This window comes from Crocodylus porosus, unplaced genomic scaffold, assembly GCF_001723895.1.
Source record: "Crocodylus porosus isolate Cpor-Errol unplaced genomic scaffold, CroPor_comp1, whole genome shotgun sequence".
In the NCBI taxonomy this organism is placed as follows: Eukaryota; Metazoa; Chordata; order Crocodylia; family Crocodylidae; genus Crocodylus; species Crocodylus porosus.
The window spans coordinates 22,381,300-22,401,374 of NW_017728886.1; the positions used below are offsets into that span (position 1 = coordinate 22,381,300).

Genomic DNA, 20,075 nt, shown 5'->3' on the forward strand with positions numbered 1-20,075 from the left:
ACTGTGCATCTGGGGAAGTGTCTGTCATCAGTGTCAATGTTGAGTTGGCTTTGAAAGACATTTACAAACCCAGCATTGATCTTGCATAATTGTAACCTGTCCAGTTTTGTAGCCAGACTAGATTTACTAACTTAAACCCTGGAAAGAATCTGCCTCAGAAATTAAACACTGAAAGTAAGGTTTGCCACAGCAGGTCTCTAGTACATATAGTAACTGATGCTAATAATAGATTAGGAAGAGTCTATTTTTTTTTTAACATTTAGAATTGCAGTCTTCACTTACGAAGTGGCAAAACACAATCACTCCAGTTGGACGACTGTGGCAAACACGATTAATGCATGTGTCTGGCTTGTGTAATCACTCTGTGTGAGGTCTGAAACTGGGGAAAAAATGTAACATTCTCTAAAGTGAAGAGGATTGGTTTAAATCCAAAATAGGCAATTGGAAAATTGTTTTGCTGTAAAATCTCTGAAAGACTAATTCAAATGAGTGGGTACTAGGCCTTTCTCTTGACAGTAACACTTGCCAAGTAAAAATAGAATGTTCCAACATAGCCACTGTTTGATTAGGTTCAATACTTATTTATTACTTTAAGTTTATTCTGGGTAGTTCAACTTGAACCCATTTATGTCCTGCTATATTATCAGTAGATGATCCAGCAGCCTCTGTGTTCTTCCAAGTTTAATATCCAGCATTTGAGGAAATACAGACCTTATTTTTGAAAGATTTTTCAATAAACCTGAAAGAACCAAGAGAATGTTAGCATTAACAGACTTCTGCATTTTTACTGTGGCTATATTTTCTATCATTTTAAGAGGCACATGGAAATGTTACATTTCAGCATATAAAACAGCAAAAGAGACTTTTCTCTTTAATTAAAAACCTGAAGAACTGATTCATATCAGCTTAATTCCAAAACAGTTTCATATGAGCAGAGTTAGAGTAAGCGTTGAATTTGTTCTCATTTGTATATTTTGTTCCTCTTTAAATGAAAGTAACTTACTTTTTCACTTACTGAAATGTGATTGCTAAAAAAATGTAAATATTTGACTGTCTCAGCCACCCTTCATGGGTTATGCATCTTTTGAAACTGTAAACTCTTGGAGGCACAGACCATTTGTTTACTGTGTTTTCACAACTGGTCTATTCTGATCAGTGTCTTTAGAAACTACCCTAATATAAATATTAACTCATTCTTACCATAATATAAATAGTAAGTAACCAACTGTTCCATGAGACCTAGAGCAGGTGATTCACTAACAGCACTAGAGACAAAAAAGATGTTTTTAACTTCTTATTTTTGCCCTCACCTTGTACAGTGTTCAGTTTCTGGTGTAAGTTATAACAGCTACATAGATACTGAATGCCAGGGCTTACATATATGCCAACCACTAGCCACTTTTCCCTTAGACCAAAAAGTCAGAGTAGAGCTCAGGACTCATGCCGTATCTGTATTTATACCTGTACTGAGATATGAATATGCTTTGTAGTACTTGCAATTGCCATTAATTCATAAACATAATAGAACTGAATACTAGGGCTGTACAAAGCTTCAGGTACTGATTCAATTCGGAAGAGATTCAGCCTGATTCTGTGGCTGAATCTCTGAATCCAAATCAAATCAGGGGATTAATTAAAAGGTCTGAATCAATTTGAAGCTCTCTGAATCAATTCAGAAAAGATTCAAAGAGCTTCAGCAATTTGAGCAGTCCCCACCCGCTGTAGCAGGGAGCTGGACCCGGACTCCATGCTGGTAAGTAGGGGGCAGGGGAGTAGGGCCTGGAGAAGGGGACCGTGGGGGGACACCTCCCAGACCCCATCCCCTGCCTGGCCCCTCAGCTCTCCTGAGCACCCCGTGACCCCCACCTACTGTCCCAGCCTCCCCATGCCTTTCCCACCTTCCCCAGCTCCCAGTTGTTTAAAAAAACCTGTACTCACCAGGTGCTGCTAGGTGGGGGGGAACAATCCCCAGTACCCCCCACTGCCCCACACTGTGGGGGGGCTCTGCCATGACCCCCACCCACTCTCCCAGCCTCCCCCATGACTGCCCCACCCGCCCTGGCTTCCCGCCCTTTAAAAAAGGGAGCTGGGAGAGTGGGTGGGGGATGGGGGGCTCGTGGCAGAGCTCCCCCCACATAGCGGGGGGGCAGGACCTGGTGAGTGGGGGCTTTTTTTCTAAAGAGCTGGGGCCGGGAGGGGTAGCCATTGAAAGCAGGCAGAGAATGGGGCTTGTGTGATTCGGAGATCTGGCTGATTTGGCAGCAGCCTAATCTCTGAATCAGATTTGGCCAAATCGATTCAAGAAGGTGTTTCAGATCAAATCACTGTCTCCCGAATCAGCCAAATCTGAAGTGAATACTAGCCGCTCTGCACAAGCCTACTGAATAGTAAACTTCCTGAATGGTAAACACATTGTAAAACCTGGGTCATCTTTAAACCTGCTCTGGGCTGGGGGTGGGGGGAGAGGAGAAGGGTTAGAGTGGCTCCCGAAAGCACCCACAAACTCGCAATGTCTCATGTATTCAGTGCCCCATGCTTCAAAATGGCCCCGGGGGGCACTTTAACTAAATTACAAGAACTGTATTATAAAGTATAATTTACATATTACCTGTGTGAGACTCCTCCCTCCTGAAATTTTACTGCACAGTAAGCTTGCATGTCTACACATGCACATGCTTACTGCACGGTAAATGTTGCTACTCACAAGTAAATTTACTACCTAAAAATGAAAGTAGCAAATTTACTCACGAGTAGTTACTGCTCAGTAGTGTGTAGATGCCAACCAGGAGCAAATTTGCTCTCAGTCCAATTGGGGGCCAGCCTCAGGCTAGCCCCAGGACCCCAGGGCTGGGGTCCTCTCCGGCCCCAGGGCTGAGCCAGCTCTATGCCTGCCCCATCCCCAGGCCCTTAAAAGACTGCAGGCATTTTGACCCCTGGGGTACAAGAGCAGGGAGCTGCCCACTGATGTCCCTGAACAAGCCACAGGTCAGCTATGCCAGCCTGCCAGCACCCCAACTCTGCTTCCTGGAATCACAGTGCCATACAGCAGCAAGGGTCATGCCATTCCTGCAGTGTGCTCCAGGCTCCTGCCAGGCCTGTCAGCTCCTGGGCCAGGCTGTAGGCTGCTCCTGGCCACTGGGGCCAGCTCCAGATGGCTGCAGGCAAGCCCCAGCAGTCTGCCTGGACCCTACAGGTGCTGCAGGGCATCACCTTGCCACATGTCTGCAGGTAGCTGCCCAGGCCTGTGAAAACAGAGAGGCTGGAAAGGCAGTGTGGGAGCCCCAGTGGTGTCACCCTTGCCCACATCCATGCCCGCCATCTGGGGTCCCAGCTGGTCACAGGAGACTGGCGACCTCATGGCACTGTGGAGCTAGGCAGAGGTGCAGAGGCAGTTCAAGTGGGGTGGGTGCTTCAACACCCATGATTTGAGGGGCTGTCAGGCTGGATGTAGGAACATGGGCATAACCAGTTGGCATGGCAGTGCTACATAAAGGCCTTGTGGGCACAGTCGGTTACTATCACCAAGCACAACCGTCAGTTGGGAAGTGCCCTCAAGTCTGCCTGCAACCAGTACCCAGTGGCCTGCTGGCCCTTGGGGAGCAAGTGGGTATGGGGGGGCTCAGCAAGTGTCCACCTAACCCCAGACCTGCCTGACTTACCATGGTCCTTGGCCACCCATGCATGTATGACCCCTGATCTAAGGCTGGGCAGTGCACAGGCCTCTGGTACAGAGCATCTTATCTCAGAAATGTTGTAAACTCTCACAAACAACTCCCTTCTAATGGCTCTCCAGGCCTTGCAGCTGCATGAGGGAGAGAGACCACAGTTGGCAGCCAGCATCCATGGCCAGGGCCCTCCAGATGCTCCAGCTCTGCAGGAGGATGACCCAGGATCAGACCCTCATCCTGGACTGGCTTATGACAGCCACGGAGGACCAGCTTGCAGATGCCGCATGGAAGACAACAGCACAAGGACACATGGGACTGGGTGGACTAGGAATTCAGGGCACAGCTCCTGGCCCTGGAGCAGGAGAGCATGAAGGCCCTGCAGCAGCATGCTGCTCTCATGGCCAAGGCAGTGAAGGCCCTGCAGGAGGACTGCCAGGTGCTGGACACCATCCTAGCTCTGTCAGTCACCGTTCTGCTGCCCACTGCTGGGCCCCTACCATAGCCCTACCTGGCCCTTGCTCCTGGCCACCACCCAGCAGCAGGCCCCCTCATGGGCCTGGGAGGAGATCCTGTACCACCATCACCAGCCACAAGCCCCAACCCTGGGCCCTGACCCAGGTCCCCCGCCACACAGCCCCCAAACCTGAGAAGACCTGGAGCCAGAGCTGCCTGCAGCAGAGCCAGATCTGCACCTGCCTGGAGTGGAGGCGAGCATCAAGCCTGGGCCTAGGCAAGGGTTGGATGGTGGGGGACCTTGGTCAGGGCCCAGGGCAAGGGCCTCTGGCTGGCGGAGGTGGTACAGGACTTCCTTCCAGGCCCATGGGGGGCAGCTTACTGGGCAGTGGCCAGCTGCCAGAAGGAAGGCAGAACTAGGAGCAGGAGCAGGGCAGTGGTCAGCACAAAGGTGACTGTCAGGGCCAGGATGGTGTCCATGTCCCAGCGGTCATCATCAATGGCTTGCACTGTGCTATCCAGGACCATGGTCTGCTCCCACAGAGCCTCTACCCTCTTATGCTCCAAGGTCAGGAGCTGCACCCAGAACTCACAGTCTGCCTGGTTTGACATGTCCTCACAAGCCATGTCCTCCACCTGCCAGACCCATGTGTCCACCAGCTGGTCCTCTGATGCAATCACCAGCCAACCCAGGACAATGTGGTCCTGGGTCTGCTTTGGGCAGAACCGGTGCATCCACAGGGCCCCAATTGTGGTCACTGGCGACCCTGAACCCTCATCTCAGCTGCCAACTGGACTCTTTCGTGCATGCAGCTGCAGGACCTGCAAAGCCATTAGAAGGAAGTTGTTTGTGAGAGTTTGCAACATTTCTGAGCTAAAACATTTTCTACAGAGGGCCGTGCATTGGCCAGCCACTCTCCTGTGCTGCCGCTTATCCCACTGTGCCCAAGCTCAGGGAGCACAGAACTCCCAGACCACTGGCACATGCAGCTAGCTGTGCCCCAACCCTCCCCTCAGGATGCCTCTCCAGGGAGGCATCCCTGAGCCAATGCTGTGCTCCAAGCATGCCTCTGCTGCATGTGTCCTGGGCACTGAATGAGGAGCTGTTTGATGGACCGAGGGGTCCCTGACCCACTACACCCTATTGCTGCTGATCACCATGGCACATTTGCATGACGTCTGCCTAGCTGCAGGGGCACAGACTGCTCAATAAAGTTTTGTACCATCTCCTTCCTCCCTGCATGCTGTGAGGGGGTGGAACCTAGGGCCAGGGGTGTGTAGCCAGGCAAGGTGGGTAGGGGGACAGGGACAGGGGCTGGAGCAGGGAGGGCCCTAGCCCCAATACAGGCCTTACTACATGGCCGGGGCTGGCACGGCCAGTGGTTCCACTTAGTCCCAGCTGGTTGTGATGGTGTGCAGCTCCATGCAGGGTCCTCAGACCACAGGGCACAGTGTGCAGGTGCCCAGCCAGGGAGCCCTTCCCAGGTGGCCTGTGGTGACATAACCAGCCATGCCTTTTAGCTGGGGGTGAGGCTGCAGAGCTGTTGGGGCAGGTGTTGGCCCAGGCTCCCTGAACTGCTGATGGAGGCTGTGGCTGGGGAGCTTGGCCGGAGAGGCTGCTGGAGGTCTGAGGGGCCCTTCCCCCATGACATATACCAAGCCAGGGCAGGGGCTTGGGCAGGCTGCCCATACCGCTGTACATAGCATGGCTGCAGCCTGGGTCCCAGGGCACAAGGATTTCTGTCAGTTACTGCATAAAGGGCATGCAACTGGCACTGCACCTCTGCCTCACCTCACAACACTACAAAATTGCCAGTTTCCTCCTGTGACCAGTTGGGGCCCTATGTGGTGGGCATGGGCATAGGCAAGGATGACATCATTGGGCTCCTGTGCTGCCTCTCTGGGCCTCCATGTAGCTGTCCCTGTGCTGCCAGACTTAGGCAGCTGCCTGCAGTGACCAGAACAGGACACGGTGTGGGACTGGGAGCTGCGCAGACAGGCAATGGCCCACAGCATGTGCAGGCTCCAGGCAGGCTTCTGGGTTTAGGCTGTGGGCAGCTAGAGCTGGCCCTGGTAGGCACACAGCACTATGGTGCCAGGCAGCACTGTCAGGGCACAGCTGGCCTGCGGAATGCCCTGGGGCCTGGAGTGGCCTCAGGCTGCCTGCATGTCCCCCAGGGCTCCAAATGGCTGCAGACTTTTAAAAGCCTAAGCTGGGGCTGCTATGGAGGCAGCCCAGCCCTGGAACAGCAGAGGCTCCCAGCCCAGAGCCCTGGGGCTAGCCTCAGGCCAGCCCCAAATGGCAGGTCTGAGTGGGAGCAATTTTGGTCCTGGTTGGCATCTACACATGTGTTACTGCACAGTAACTAATCTTGAGTCAATTTACTTGCAAGTAGCTGTTTTTACTGCACAGTAAGCATGCGCACATGTAGACGCATGCACTTCCTGCACAGTAAAATATGCTACAGCACATCTCCTGTAGACATGCCCTCTATTTCCATATTATAGCCTCAGGCCCAGATCTACAAAACAACTTGGGTGCCTACACCCAAACTTGCAACCCTCAAAACTCCCTCTCAGCTCTGCCATGCTCTGGAGGCACCTAAATCCTCAGGTGTCTCAGTTTTCAGCACTAAACTTTCCCAATTTCACAAATGCCTGGCATTCTGCTTCTGGAAGGGCCTCAGTCTTGACAGGGCTGAGCATCTTGGCTCTTACGTCAGGATCCACAAACTAGACATCCATCCAGCTACGAGACCCAAGGGGCTTGATCCAGCAGACAGTCTCAAAGCAAGCTTACCAAATCAAGTTCCTCACAAAGCTTGATTGGAGTCGTTGCTACTTTTCTAGAAAAGACAGCTGAAGGGGATCGTAGATAGAAAGATGACTGTCACCTCTTGCCCTCTCTTCAGATTTTTACTGCATTTCCCACACCACATTGCCCACTACATCTGGATATTTTATTAGCTAAATCTACATAATCAAATGTAGTTTCAGAACAGGCTCTTTGCTTCTAGGAAAATTAGATAATGACAGTTTTAATGATCTCACTGGAGAATGACCTACATAGAACCCATCATCAGTGAGTCTCTGTGCATTACTCAGCAAGATATGCTGCAAACAAAAAAATAAACTCCACAGGATAGGGCTGTCTGTTAAACTCTTGGTGCAGCTGCTCAGTGTCTCATTGCTAGCTAAATAACCTTAATCTGAAAGCAGACACAGAATCCAGAAAGCTGAGTTCATAACAGTAATGCATTTTTGCCTGAGAGAGAGGCACACAAACATTTCTTATTGTTTTAGCACATAGGACTAGAGTCAGAAGACCTGTTTGTTTTCACTCTCCACAGGTACTACTTTGCTCACCTTAGGTTAAATTCTGGCCCACTGAACTCAATGAGAGTCTTGCCACTGAACTGAAGCAAGGATCTCACCACTTGTATTCAAAAGGACTTAAGGGGGCTCAAAGAATGAGCCTACAACTATCTCTTTTTAATGCAAGGGTAATTACCTAGTTTTGTAAAACTGTAAATTCCATGGAAGAAAATTTCTATACAAATGGTAAGTATTGCAATTCTCTTCTGTTAGTTTATTTGTAGACAACCTTCAAGTCACAAACTCCACATTATCTGAAGCAGATCTGCAAGTAAAAATACAAGTAACAGGAATAAGCATTTCTAATCCATGATATGAGACACCATACAAAATAGAAATACATTTTAAATGTCTTCTGTGTATATAGCTGAATGTATATACAGTTATATATTATAGGTGTGTCTGTATGCCTTCACTGTACTTTATGCAGAGAGTTGGTTAACTGTTAACCTAAGAACAAAAACTGCCATTTACTGGGTGTGACTACATGCGCAATTAATGTGACTGAATATATTCCAGCTCAATTTGAGCCACAGTAAACTAATCTTGATATCACCATCTACATGTGTGCTTAAACGCAGTAATTTACTATACTGCAGGATACCACTTGTATTTGATGGGACTATCTGGCAGCACAGTAAATTATTCTACTGCACCCTAATTGCCATGCATATGTAGAGAGTGATGCTTTACTGCACAGCAGACTAATTTGCTGTGCAGTAAAGCATCTCATGTTGATGTGCCAGACCATAGACCATCTTGACCAGTACCCTGTGTCACAGTGTCAGAAAGTGGATGCTGAAAGGGAGAGTGAACTGGGCATGACCAGGGTTTTTTTCCACCGTTCTTCTTTCATTTGCAGCCTCCAGCACCTAAGGTCTAGCCCCACTTAGGGCTGTACCCCTAACTCCTATGCTTAATAGTTACTGAGTTAATTCTCCAAGAATTTGCTCAGTCCCTTTTCCAATCTGGTGAATCTGTTAGCTTCCAAATTATCTTGTGGCAAGGAGTTGCACATTTAATTGTACACTGTGTGAAAAAGAACTTCTTTTTGTTAGTTTTAAACTTACTACCTACTAGTTTCATTTTATGATTCTTAGTTCTTGTATTATGAGAAACAGTAAATAATAAATTTCTATTTACTTTCTCTTCAAAATTTAGTATTTTGCAAACACTTATCATACCCTCCATCAAGCATCTCTTTCCTAAAGTGTATAGGCCTAGCCTCTACTGATGCATGCAGATGTTTGGGTGGTAAGACTGGGTAAAAAAAATGGCTGCCTGATCTAACTTAGTTTGTCTATATGCAGACCTTACACTTTGGATCTAAGTGCTGAACTGTACAGATATTCTCTGAAGATTAGATTGGTCAAAACATGGCCTGCTCAATCTAATTTTAGTTCACCTGAGAGGCACACTGAGTTAGATTTGGCACAGATAGACTAATCTAACTGAACAGCTGTACATGTTCAGAGTGCAGCCCTGAGGCTGGGAAAGCCAAACTAAGGCCCAGTCCTGGGGCTGTGCTTTCCCTGCCTGGCCCCCTGCCACTGAGCTATTTCTAGCCTCCCCATCCCCAAACCTCTCCCTTTCCGACCAGACAGACAACCCCCTCACCCATGGTCCAGCAAGCCGCTCCCCCACCCCCGCCAGCCCACCAATCCCCTTATCCCACAAACTGCCCCTGCTACCAGTTTTACCAATATTTGCCAGTGCTGGGAACCAAAAAAAGTAAGTCAGGGTGGGGGAAGGAGCAGGCAGGGTAGGAGGGTAGGGGTTGGTCCACAGGAGAGGTTATTCATTTGAAGGTGGGGCTAGGAGGTAGGTCAGGGGACTAAAAATAGTCCTTGGCCAAGGGTGGGAGATAGGCCTACCAAACCCTTTTCAGACCTTCCCAATCCCCCATAAATCTGCTAGCCCCCGCACAATCCTGCTAACCCCCATTGCAATCCTGCTACCCTCCCCTGATCTGCCTGCTCCTCCCCTCACCCCAATTTACTTCAGTTAGGTCCTAGCACTGATGAACACCTGTGAAACTGGCACGTTGTGGTACTGGGGGCCAGTCAGCAATATTGGGAGTGGCTGGGGTGTTGGAGGGATCTGAGAGGAGAGAGTTGGTGGAATCAGAGAAGCTCTCCAATCCTGCCAACCTCCCCCCCCATCCCCATTAGGTCCCCAATCCTCCCAAATCCCCGATGGACCCCAACAGCCCCCCAATTCTGCGTATGCCCATGGTTCTACTCCCCCCCCATCTTGTCTGCCCCTTCCCACAACCTGACTTACCTTAGATCAGGCTCCTGGCACCTATCTCATCACTGTGTTAGATCAGGCAGCCATTTTTTATCCAACATAACCTCCCCAATTTCTAAATATATAATCTGTAAACACACTTAGTCCCTCCTTATATGGAAGTTCCTCCATACCACTTGTTGCCTTTCTCTGGACTTTCTTTAGTTCTTCTAGGTCCTTTTTATGAGATATGGGGACCAAAACTGGGCATAATATGCAAGGTGGGAACACACTAGGGATTTATAAAAGGGCATGATATTTTCTGTTTTGTTTACAATTCCCTTAATAATTCCTAATGTTTTGTTTGCCTTTTTGATGGCTGCTGAGCAGAGTTGATGTTTTTAGTGAACTGTGTACAATGACTCCCAAATCGTTTTCCTGTGTAGTAACAACTAATGTAGAGCCCATCTAACTGTAGCTATTGTTTGGGTTATTTTGCTCATGTGCATCACTTTACACTGATCTACATTGTATTTCATCTGCCATTTAGTTGTCCATTTACTCAATAGTGCCATATTCATGTTCATGTACTTGTTTATATAAAGAGAAAGCCTCATTGCAGTTTTAAAAGCCTCATGTAATCACTGTCTCATTTCAATTTCAAATTAACAAGCTCAGAACTTAAGGTACTCATTTCCCATTGATTATGTAAAAAGAATGCTGTTTCAGAATGGTGGTATAGATCTTCTGAATAGCATAGAATGACATAAAAACTTAAGTGAAGTTTTATGAACTTAGATTACAGCTGTTAGTTAAGTTGTTTTCCATCTTTCCATCACTGAGATCCCCGTAGCAGACTCTTCCCCCCTTTGGGGAGGTCCTGGGCAATAGTCTTCCACAAGTTGACATTGATGTTGCATTTTTCTAAGTTGGCCTTAAGAATGTCCCTGAAGCATTTCTCTGCTCTCCACTTGAGTGCACACCTCAGCTGAGCTGGGAGAATAAAATTTGCTTTTGGAGTCTGGTGTTGGACATCTGGATGACATGGCTGATTCAACAAAGTTGATGTTGGATGATCATCAAATCAATACTCATGGTGTTTGCTTGCAGAAGGATGCTAACATTGGTGCATCTGTCTTTCCACTGGATTCAGAAAGTCTTTCACAAACAGAATTGATGATACTTCTCTAACAACTTTAGATATCTCCTGTATGTTGTCCATGTCTCAGCTCTGTACAGCAAGGTGGGGATCATGACTGCTTCCTAAACCATAAACTTGGTTTTGGATCCGATGTTGCAATCTTGGAACACCCATTTCTTTAGGCACCCAAAGGCTGCACTTGTACATTTGAGGCAATGTTTTATTTCTTCATCAATGTCAGCTTTCTGTGATAGGTGGCTCCCAAGGCACAGGAAATACTTAATGTTCTCCAGAGTCTCACTGTGAATCTGAATTACTGGAGCTGGGGACTGTTCAGTAGGAGCTTGATGGTGGAGGATCTTAGTCTTCTGAATGCTAAGCATCAGTCCCATCTTCTTGTATGCCCTGGTAAAGATGTTGATGATTGCCTGAATCAGAAGGTCTGCTTCTGAGTGAGCATACAGTATGGCATCAGCATACTGGAGCTCAATGGCTGAACTTGAGATGGTCTTGGTTTTGGCTCGGAATTGGTTGAGATTAAACAGTTTATCACCCATTCAGTAGTTTAACTTGACTCTGGTTGGAAGCTTGTTGGTGGTCAGATGTAGCATTGTTGTAAGGAATATTGAAAAGAGAATTGGAGTGATGACACAGTCTTGCTTAACTCCCATTTTAACCTCAAAAGGCTCCATGATAAATCCATTACTGAGAACCACTGTTCACATACCATCATGGAGCAGGCAGAGAATGGTGACAAATTTCAATACGTATCTTTACTTCAGAAGGATCCTCCACAACACTTCTCAGTTGACAGAGTTGAAAGCTTTTGTGAGGTCAAAGAAGCCATGTAGAGAGGCTTATTTTGTTTCCAGCATTTCTCCAGGAACTGGTGAGCTGTGAAGATCATGTCAGTTGTGCCTCTTGATGCCCTACAGCTACCATGAGATTCCAAGAGCTCTCCATCAAGAGGAAGGAGATGGTTCAGGAAAGTTCTCACAGTGATCTTTCCTGTCATAGACAGCAAGGTGATCCCTCTGTAGTTTCCCCAGTCAGATCTGTCTCCTTTCTTGAAGATTGTCACAATCATGGAGGGCATCTAGGATTTCCTCACCAGTCCACATCCTTAAGATGAGGGTACAAAGCTATGATGTGAGGTCCTCTCCCCCCACTTGAAGATTTCCATGGAGATTCCATATGATCCAGATACCTTGTCATTCTTCATCTGCTTGATGGCTTTCTTCACCTCCTCAAGGATTAGAGGCATTCTGAGATCATCTCTGATTGGGTGTTGTGGGATGGAGTTGAGAACACTCTCATCAACAATAGTGTCTCAATTAAGACAGTCTTCAAAATGCTCCTTCCAATGGGCATTGATAGCTCCCCTTTCCTTGATCAGGCATCTTACCATCCTTAGGTCTAAAGAGGTTTAGTCCCTGAGTGCTCAGATCATATACAGCTTTGGTGGCACTAAAGAAACCACGCATATCATGGATATCAGTGGGATGTGCAAAGACAAGGCTAAGGGAATTTAACCACTTGTTCTTCATAGCACAGTTCCTCCTTTGGACTTCTGTTAAGGAAACAGGTGCCAATTGGGGAAGGGGGGGAGGAATGGGGGCAGCATTCCCTCTACATTGCGTGGCATGTGTGGCTGTGCAGACACGCCTGCTAGTACAGCATCATCATGCCTGTTTGGTCGTGCACACCATGCAGCTTAGAGGGAACGCTGGATGTGAGCTAAAAATAACCTCAAGTCCCAAGGAATGGCGGAAAGAGCCTCCATATCCCCAAGGACTGCTGCAGACCCTGTGAGCCCCCCCAATCCTGCCAAACCATCTCAGACCCAAGCAACCACCCCAAAGACCCCAAATGTACCCAATTATCTCCCAGACCCTGCTAGCCCCCTCCTCATGGAGGCTTCCTGATCCCTCCCACAGACCCCACCTCCCCCTGAATCCTTCCTGTGTATCCTGCTTACTTCCCATATGCACCATGGATCCCGCTAGCCCCCCATCTGCATGCCTCCAGATGCTGCATGTGTTCCCAGTCTGCACAATCCCTCCTGCAGACACCACCTGTCCTCCCAAAGCCTCCCCACACAAACCCTGCTAGCCCTCCTGATTCCCCCGTGGATGCCACCTACCCTGGATCCCTCCCAAGGATCCCACTTGCTCCCCACCCCATTCCTCCAAACTCCTCTTTGGACCCTGCCTCCCCCCTCAATCCCCCCATAGGCCCACCAATCCCCCTCCAAGACTGCTTGCCCCCATGTTAATTTACATTAAACTCAGTGGCCATTTTGAACTCAATCTAACCTCTGCCTAACCTCTCCAAATAACTGTACCCAGACTCCACATCTTCTTTTGTCCAAGCTGGGAACAGCACAGCCTGAATTATTTACAGTAGGCTCCATCCCACAAGCATTTAAAATTTCTCTGCCTTCATCATAGCTTCTAGATCAGCAAATCACACCAGCATTTACACTCTACTAATCACCTCTTTTTCTAGCACTGACATCATCCTGGGAACTTTCCCATTCACCTGATATCAATTACCCAAAGCCCTGTTCATACCTAATTCATATTATCATACTGATTTAGTCATTGACCACTTCATTGCAGTCAGTAATCAGTAATTATTGCTTAGTTGCTCTAAATTTTTAAATCTGCTTATGCTTTAAATTCACTATTATTCTTCTTATGACAAAATGAAAATGAGAATACAGAATCATCCTATGGTGAAGGATTACTAATATTGGGTACATACACATTTGGAAAAATAGGTGTCCATTGGCCAGTAATTACCAACCAGAGCATAAACACCTTTTCTGACAAAGGAAGCACATTAGAGCTGACAAATTACTTAACCATGGCAATGTACACACTGAGCAAGACAGGAAATGACTCAGCTGAAAAAGTTTGCACTTCAAATATTTTTAACCATATTCTGACAATCTTAGAGAAAAGTTTAAGGAAAAAACAAAGCATTTTTAAATGCTTCCAGAAATAAGGGGATCTTGACTTTATCAAATTGAGGTGGACACTAAATAATGTACAAAACATGGATAAATTATTCTGTTTTGAATGTTGTGAAGTATATAAGGCTTGATTGGTTTTTGTGAGATTCTTTTTAAAATTTCTTTCACAAACTCGAACCACCTGGGTCAGAAATAACATTTTAAAGCATTCCATAACTGTGATGGTTTTAGCATTATTAAGGTTGATAGGTCTCCTTTTCTCCTTATTCTTCTTCTTCCCCTTCCTCTTCTCCTACTCCTCCTTTTCCTCCTACCTCCAAAGAAACCTAAAACTGCATGGGGAGACTGCCACTGGTTGTTCACTCCCTGGTCACTTGGGGAATTTACCTTTATATACTGCTGGGCCTGGACTATCTCCACCTCTTTGTTAGGGCTTATGTCAGACACAAACAGCAGTAACCCACCTAGTGGCACTCCCAGCTGCTGAGAGCATATACCCAAACACACAGCCCACCAAACAAATACTCAGCACACAGGCAGCCCTGGCTCACTGACCTTCCCGGGCCAGAATCTGGTACCTGGATTCTCTTCCATTTCCCCTTCCTCCTCTTTCTCCCAGGAAACTGCCTTGTTTGTGTCAGCATTTGCTTGCAATACTGGCAATAAACCTGTAAGCTCTTTTGCTATCTACAGTGATCCCATTTCTGCATTCAACCTAACATCCTTTTCTGTATTGCTTATCATCTAGACTATTTTATCCATTTATTTTTGTCAAAGGTCTAAAAAAAACTAGAGAACTAGTCCAGATTTAGTTTTTGGGATGGATTTCATGAGTAACTGACATCCAGCTATTCTCTGCCCAAGTGTAGTTTTCAAGGTACTCTTTAATTCAGAGCTCTAGGGCCTGAAGAGATAGTCAGAGGTGACTCTGCTCAGGGGCATTAATCCTATATTAAGAAACATCCAGGGACATTAATGCATTATTCCAAATTAACTGAAGTGGACTGTTTCTATTCACTTCTGACCCTTCTGCAGGGTTGTGTTTGATGCCTTGACTCCATAGACTCCATGAAGCCAGCATGCTCTGGAATACAGAGACCCAGAATTTACTGTGGGTGGTACAGTGAGTAGATCTCAAGTTACTCACAAATTTGAATAATCATATTACGTCTTCTTCCTTGCACGCTGCATACAGAGGCTGACCACAAACCTCTACCAAGATGATTCCAAAGCTAATCTATTTTGTTTTTAACATAACAATAAAGAAATACTTCAGTGGGTAAGTATACAGCCCATTTTATTTCATAAACATCCTGAAAAAGTTAACAAGGTGTCAAGACAAGAACAGATGTTTTATAGAAATTACACCTGAAACTAGGCCCATCTTGTAGTAAGGTTCTCTTTTCTTATTTCTCCTGATGTAGTCATGTCAGTAGTTTATATTTGTTTTAGTAAACATAAAAATAAAAGCAGAAAACTACAAAACTACAAAACCCTTGAAACTATTTACATTTCAGACATACATAAAAGTACACATATAGCTATCCCTTGCATAATACAGTGCTATGTACAAAGTTGTGGTCTATGACTGACTTAGAAAAATAAAACATTCTGGGCTCCTACAGACGTGCATGGTGCCTGGTCTGTCAAGTCTACTGGAGCACAGAAATTGATATGCTCCAGAAGCCTTCCATGTCACATGTATCAGCTTCCCTGCACACCTCTGTGTTGAAAAAATGGCAGCAGGGTGCTTTGAAATAAAGCACATTTGATGATTCTTAGTTCAAAGCACCCCACCATCATTTTTTTAGTGCAGGGATGCACAGGGATGTTGATACATGTGGCACGTGGGTGCTTTAATTAGCACAGCTCACTAATTAAAGCACCCAGTGCTGCATCCCAAACCACATGTAAAAATGGCCTTTATGTTCCATAGTTCATATGGAGAAACTAATGACCCCAATCAGTTCAATTTCCTGCAACATATATGGATCCCCACAGTGAGTCAGATCCTCATCTGATGTAAATTAACATGTTTCTCCAGTAAAAGCATTGTGCTGATTTACAATAAGTGGGGGACTGGCCCAGTGTTTCCAAAGGCTATTATATCATTTAAGGAAGCTTTCATTGAAGGAATGGAAAGAGACTAACTTATTTCTAACAGATGGAAAAAGTCCAAGGTCAGGTGGTTGACTGCAAATTTCTAGCACTCCTTGCATGTAAATTTTGCTGATTTTTCCTAAAAGAAGTTAGCCTAATACAGAAAACCAGCATGAAAAAATTCAGCCAAAATATTTAAAGTTTGGCAAAGTTATAAGCAATTAAAAATAGACTTAAAATGGAAGAGTTGTGCAACCTTAATAACAGGTAGTGCTAACTTCTCCCCTTATAACAGTATTAGCTGGAACATGGTGGCTGCCATCAGTAGCAGATCATGTTAAAGCTGATGGGGTGTCCTGACCACTTGTCTTTCAAGCTAAATGGAAGGGTTGATTAAGTTCCTTTATGGAACAAGACAGCTATAGAAAATGGAACTTATTGCCCAAGGCAATGGGCCACATGGTGAGGCCCAAGTAAGTTAAATTGTGTGGTCTGAGGAGTTTCCCTGTAACTGGTTGCAAATGTAGTGGTTAGGGGATTGTATAGCAAATGGTGTGTGCATAAAAGGCAGAAAGCCAGAGACAGGAAGAGATTCCTGATTTTAACCCTGAGATGGAGCACAGAGACAGAACTCCTTGGAGCACAGGATTGGTTGGAAAGGCAGGTTTGGAAACTGAGTAGGAAAACCATCATGTCTTACTGATTCCACCTTTTTCCTCCCTTGTGCCTAGGGAAACTAGATGGTGGAGTTTTTGCCTTTTATTTCTTCCTCTTCTTGAATAAGCTGTATTGCATCAAAAAAAAATCCCGATTATTATTATCAGTTTCTCCCCCTATGGGAAATAATTTAGCAAGTCCCCAAATAATGGCCAATTGTTTAGGCCCAAAAAAGCAACTGTGTAAGCACACAAGCACACAGGACTGCATGAGTGTATTTGTTTGTATTTTATGGGTTGAGTAATAGCCATAGCTAGAAAAGTAATTAGCAATTTTTCAGCCCTGTCAGAGATCCTCCACATGCCTGGAATCAGCACCTATATTAAATATTCTCTAAATTACCTACCACAGTTTGTAGTTAAATTACCTGTTTATCACTTAACCTAACTTGCATACTGTTCTATCTAGTAAGAAAGTCAATGATCGCCCATCTCACCTTTTAAAATAATTACTTCCACTGTCATTCTCTTTTTCCAGAATGTCCCTCAGCCAATTAACTTAACACTGATCTTTTTTCTTCTGGCTTTTCTCTTGTAAAGTGTTTGAATCCATTTCTCAAGACTGATTTGATACTTTATTACAAATCTGGGTAATTTGATAAAGACTAGAAGAAAGCCTTTATTTCTGATTTGTCCTCAAAGAAAGATTATCTTACTATCATGCTTGTGTCACTGGAAAGACAACAGAGATAAAGAGTGCTCCTGTCCCAGCACATTTCTGATTCTTTTGGTCCTTTCATACTTTTATTTATTTGTCCTGAAATATAATAATATAATCAGAATTTAAACTACTTGATTTTACAAAATCACAGCTCTGTGTTTCATTTCAGTGCCTTGCTCTTTCCATGAGTGCCATCTTGCCTTTTCACCAGTTTTCTAATATTGGTGAACTGAATGTCCAACCATTTTCTAATCTAAATTTAAACTTCTTTCTGTGAAAACAGACAAACTGATGAGAATTATTAATGAAATATTTGAGTCCCCTACTTTGAACTACAATAGCTTAGCTAGAAACACTTCTGCTGGATGGGTCAATGGAACAACTGAAAAAGAGATATTCATTTTGCATAAAGAGAGTACAACATATTTTCCTTTTTCTGTTAGGATTTAATATTGTAGATAGAAACCTTTTCCGGAAGGTTTAAATGGAAATGCAGATGGACCGATGCATTCTTCTCATGTCGTTGTTGTCTGATTGGTGGACAATAAGTACAGACTAAAAAATAAATTGTTAAGTAACTTCTCCATAGCAGTCGAGCAGAAAATAGTAGGCTGGTGCAGAATAGAAATAGTAAATGGGAGGCATACGTGGGTTTGGAACCATAGAGATCCCCTGATAGAACTGGGCATGCAGCTTCATTCCAAACCCAAAACAACCTGAACACTGGCTATATAATTATGTTTGGATTTGGCTCTTTACCGCCTATAATATTTTGTTTGGCTTCCAGACTGTTTGGAAGTTAGAATTTCTTGTGCTGTCTATTTACTTGCAGTGTTCAGAGTTGGCAGAGCTAACACATTTATGAACTGCAGAACCCTTAAGTCCCTTAACTGCAGTCCCCCTGCATCTCTCCCTTATTACTGACAATTTTATGACTGTAAAAACAGATTTCAATGAAAATATAATGAATTAAAATGCCAATTAAAATATTTAATTTGTTTAACAATTACAAATTCAACATTTTATATATTTAAAATGATTTACTAATGTAATAGTCATATTGATAAAAATTGGAGTGAGCTGCTGTGCAAATTTACATTTACAAAAACATTGAAACCAAAACTTCATCCAAGTCCTAGGTAATGAGACAAGCCCCCAAATCATCTGGTTCAGCTACAAAAATATCTAATTCCTAGGGAAAACTTGCTCTTCTGCTGAATGAAGCAACCATGCTATGAGTCCAGTGAATGGACATAAACTAATATTTTTTGTCTATCATCAACATTTACTGTGCTCTAGATTCTGATAGCCAAAGTAACGCTTGCAACTTATAACTGCTTCTTCATTTGAATGACAACCATCAGCAGTTTATCTCTATGTTCTTTTTCCAAGGACAGTATTCTCAATTTATTGTCTGTCTTAATGTCACCCTTAAAAGTGTGAAATATAATCTACTAGGATTTCCACACATATAAAACAATGTGACTCATTTGTGCTATTCCAATGTACACAAAGTAAGATTATGGTCTCATGCATCACCCTAGTTGCATTAATTCACATATAGTACATAAAAGACTTGTTTCAATATATGGCAAGCCCTGTTAGGTGCCTTTGCACTGTGGATATTAGGTAACTAATATAACTACTTGAGCCTCTGAGCCTAATTCCACTTCAATAGTTTTATTTTAATACTGTATATCTAATTTTATTTTGTGTTGTTGTTTGCATAGTGGCAGCAGTATGTTTCTAAATCTATGTAAAACCTTATTAGATGTTTGTTAATTTAACTTCTTCATTTTTGCTACAAGGCACTCAGAATCTAGGCCAACTATCCAAAATTTGGTAATTGTTTTCTGTATAATTGTAAGATATCTTCTAAAAGAATGGCCTTTTGTTTGAGATCTTGTGTGGATTATTTTTACCAGAACAAGAACTCTTCTTGTAGTAATTAAGCACTTCCACTGATCATTTCAGATCCTCATTCCTCAGGGTATTTAAGTACCTGCATAAACTGAAGAATATGTGCAACCATGAAAACCATGATCATCTAGTAAGGCCTCCAATATATACAGTGGCTTTTCCCCAGAAACTGAATTACTAATTTGCTTTTAAAGGCTTGCTGAAATAGTGACTTCACACCTCCTTTTTTGGTAAGCTGTTCCAATGTTTAATTATCTTTACTGCTAGTAAACTGTGTCTTATTTCAAAACTGAATTTGTCTAACCTCAGCTTCCAGACATTGGGTCTTGTTATGTCTGTGTCTGCAAGCCTGCAGAATCCCCCCGCTATCAGATATCTTTTGCATACATAAGTCTCTAGACACTGTGATGCAAAAACCTCTCAACCTTTGATTTTTCAAGGTACTTAAACATCAGGGTCATATACAAGTTGGGTGGTGGTGGACGTGTCATATTCGACCTGGGGAGAAGCGGACAGCGGAGTCAAGCAGGGCTCAGTCCTTGGGCCCACGCTGTTCAATATCTTTATCAGTGATTTGGACGACGGGATGAAAAGCAACCTGTTTAAATTTGCTGATGATACCAAAATCTGATGTGAGGTGGGCACGGTAGTAGGGAGGGAAAGACTGCAGCAAGACCTGGATAGGTTACAGGGGTGGGCTAACAAAAACAGGATGCGTTTCAATACCGACAAGTGCAGGGTGCTGCCCTTGGGCAGTAGAAACCAGCAGCACACTTATAAAATGGGAAACTCCCTTCTTGAGAGCACGGAGGCAGAAAGGGATCTTGGAGTCATT

At 44.7% G+C, this 20,075-nt stretch overlaps 1 long non-coding RNA gene across 3 annotated transcripts in view; it reads right to left on the reverse strand.

The window, feature by feature from the left end:
* Positions 1 to 226: 226 nt before the first annotated feature.
* LOC109307169 overlaps positions 227 to 20,075 on the reverse strand; it is a 393,364-nt gene continuing 373,515 nt past the window's right edge. For all 3 annotated transcript variants that reach the window (XR_002100183.1, XR_002100186.1, XR_002100187.1), the window contains one exon: positions 227 to 739. This is a non-coding gene — a long non-coding RNA (uncharacterized LOC109307169). The remainder of the gene's footprint in view (positions 740 to 20,075) is intronic.